Raw genomic sequence first — 3,229 nt, 5'->3', positions numbered from 1 at the left:
CAAAATGAAAGGGTGCTGTCTTTACTCACAGTATTTTGGAATGAGACTATATTTAGAGGTAGGTCTTTATAGAGGTCATCAAGTTAAAATGAGATCATTAGGATGGGTTTTTATCCAATATTCATGGTGTCCTTATAGAAAGGGGAAGCTGTGGCATAGCCAGGCACTCAGGGGATGCAAAAGAAGACTGGAGTTGTGCTTTCAGAAGCCGGGATAGAGTCTGGCCCAGATCCTCCCTTAGGAATGGAGGGAGAACTTTCAGAGGGAGCATGGACCCACCCATTTTGATTGCAGACTTCTGGCCTCCAGAAGTGTGAGACAATAAATTTCTGTTGTTCTAAGATTCCTTGTTTGTAGTTTTGTTACAGCAGCCCTAGCAAATAAATACAGTAGACTTATATCAACAGGTAGATAATTGAAATAAGACTTGCACCAAGATTTGGTGTAATATTCCTAAGTGAGAATTTCATCGGGTGAGCACCAGGTCTCTGCCAGCTCCTTCTCCTGGGAACATCTTGTCTGGTTTGGTTCTGGCCCAGCTGACTCCTATCTTTAGAGCTGCAGTGGCCTGGCTGCTCTCCAGTAGGAAATCTTGTCCTATGTCAGTCTATCCTCCATATTGGTATCAAAAGTGATCTTTCTAAAGAGTGGTCTTTCTAAAATGTTAATCTGATTACTCAACAGTGGGCTAGTTGGCTTCTCATTTTTTAGTCCCCCCCCCATGTCCCTTTATAGAAGTCTGGGTGCAGAGTAGGCACTTTATAAACAAAACAACAGGTTATTGGGAGCCCCAGAATAACCAAGTTGTTCTGATGCCAGTCTCACACCCTGCCTCATGGTTTAAAAGGTGTGGTCCTGTATGCAGTGGTCCCCACAGCAACCTGTGAGGCAGTCTTGGTCACTATAAAGATGAAGAAACTACTTCCCGCACAGTGTAACTTTCCCAAGATGATCACATGGTCAATAATTGATCAGTGGGCAAACTAGAAACTCGTTTATATTTCGTGACATCCAGAAGGCACATGCACACACATGCACAATATATCATACATGCAATACACATTGCAATGCACTCTATAGATTTTATATAGTATGTTAAAAAGATTTTAATAGCTATAGGAAAGCAGGAGTTTATAGAATTGAGAGCAGCTCTAATGCAGTGACTCCTGTCCCCTTCCAACCTCATCAGGACTGGTGGTAGCTTTAGCCTGGGCCACCATTTTGCTCCCTCTCACCGATTCCACAGCAAGCGTGAACTAACTGAGAAGCAGTCTAGTGGGGCAGGGACATGAGCTTTGCTATTTTCTGTCTTGGCCCCTGAGATCCATTTCTGTGACTGGATCATGCCCACGGTGGAAAGTAGCTCTGCCCACTGAGGTGCGGAAGGGGCTGCAGGCTCACGCATGCTCTAACTTTGGTGCTGAGACCAATGCTTCATTATGGACTCTGGAAGAATTATAGCCACCCTGGGCCACACTCCTTTCCTCTTTTATTAGCAATCAACACAAATGCAATGTAAATAATTTGCAGCTGTTGGAAGAAACAACTAATCTTTTTTCCCCTTAATTAATCCTAGGGGCCTATTCATTAGAGCTACGTACAGAGCACACGCCAGGAGCTCACCAGTGTTTTAGATTCATTGTGCCCCATGGCTCTATAGCAGGTAATGGAATCCAAAGTCACAGTCCCTCGTTTTGCCCTGGCTTAGCCACTTGCTGCTGGTCCTAGGTAAGTCAGGTGCTCTCTCAGTTTCAGTTCTCATAACTGTGGAATGGTGGTGCTGATGCCACTTACAGGGCTGCCCTGTCATTCAGATGTTCTGTGCTAGACACAGCCTTTGCTCTTTTATGACTCTGCTCTCTGGGCAGTAACAGTGTCTGTTTGTAGGATAGCTGGTTTATAAGACAGCCTTAAAGTCGCAGCCTTCCGAGGCTAGTGAGATGGGTTGATTTCCTTCTAGCCACAGGCCTGCCCCCCCCCACTCTTCTCTGTCACTGTCATAGATAGCCCAGTGCCTACCACACAGTAGCTGTTTTGGACACATACATTCATTAATCCTCACAACAATTCCATTAGGTAATACTTTATACCTCGCCACGAACTGAAGTTCAAAGGGATTTAAATGTTCCCATTTCAAAAAATAAGAATGTTAATACCCGAAAGTTTTCTCACTTTTCCACATTCTAACTTCCCTCAGATCTGGACTTTGGCTTTGTCAAAGTTGATAAATATTTATATTTTTGGTGTATAAGCAAAATTAAATCTCCTATGCTTTGTCTGTAGATCAAATCCTTAGGTTGCAAACCAATAACCTAAATTTACATTATTTTGATTATTGTGGCAAGCATTACACATGAATTTTTCTTCTTAGTACTCCAATGGTTATTTCAAGGACACATTCCTTGTCTCCAGACCAAATGGATTCTTTACTCTTTCACTCCATTAAATTTTTGGATCCTGCTCCATTTTAGTTTGCATTACATTTGGGAGCAATCCCCTTGGTATAAATTGTTTTGTTTTCTGAACTTAACAGTGGCCTTTTTAAAAATTTCTATTGAATAGTGAAACATAAGACTTCTTCTCCACAGCTCAACCATGTTACAGCTTTTAAATAATTCCATCTATTGTAAAATGGAGATACTAATTTCTCAGTACTGCTATGAAAATTGCATGACATAATCTAGTAACCCTGAGTAGAGTAGGCATTCAAAGCCTCTGAAGTCTCCTCATGAAGTCTTCCTCTCATCATCTGCTGAGCTGTAGTCTTGCACTCTCACAAATATTTAGCCCCGCTTCACTCATTCAAAAAATATTTGTGGAACACTTAAAGTGCACAAAAACATTCTAAGCGTTGAGGTAAAATGGGAAAAATTCGTTGACAAACACATTTAACAAAATTCAACATCCATTTAAAGTTAAAACTATCAGCAAATGAGCAACAGAAAATAACTTCCTTAATCTGACAAAGAACTTTTACAAAACCCATAGCTAATGTCATACTTAATGGTTAAAGAGTGCTTTCCTCCAAAGATCAGAAGGAATGCAAGAATGTTTACTTTTACCAGTTCTATTCACATTGTGCTGGAGGTTCAAAACGCTGCAATAAGGCAAGGAAAAAAATACATCAGATTGGGGCCAGGGCCTGTGGCTCAAAGAGTAGGGCACCAGCCCCATATACCAGTGGTGGTGGGTTCAATCCTGGCCCTGGCCAAAAATGAAAAAAAAAAAA

At 41.6% G+C, this 3,229-nt stretch overlaps 1 protein-coding gene across 1 annotated transcript in view; it reads right to left on the bottom strand.

Moving 5' to 3' along the window:
* Nucleotides 1-3,229, bottom strand: part of CLSTN2 (calsyntenin 2) — a 591,031-nt gene that overhangs the window by 368,872 nt on the left and 218,930 nt on the right. The window lies entirely within an intron of this gene.

Source organism: Otolemur garnettii, unplaced genomic scaffold (assembly GCF_000181295.1).
Source record: "Otolemur garnettii isolate 467f Iridium unplaced genomic scaffold, OtoGar3 scaffold00032, whole genome shotgun sequence".
Lineage (NCBI taxonomy): Eukaryota > Metazoa > Chordata > Mammalia > Primates > Galagidae > Otolemur > Otolemur garnettii.
Note: the sequence above shows the minus strand (reverse complement) of the source record. Positions and strands in the feature narration are given on the sequence as shown.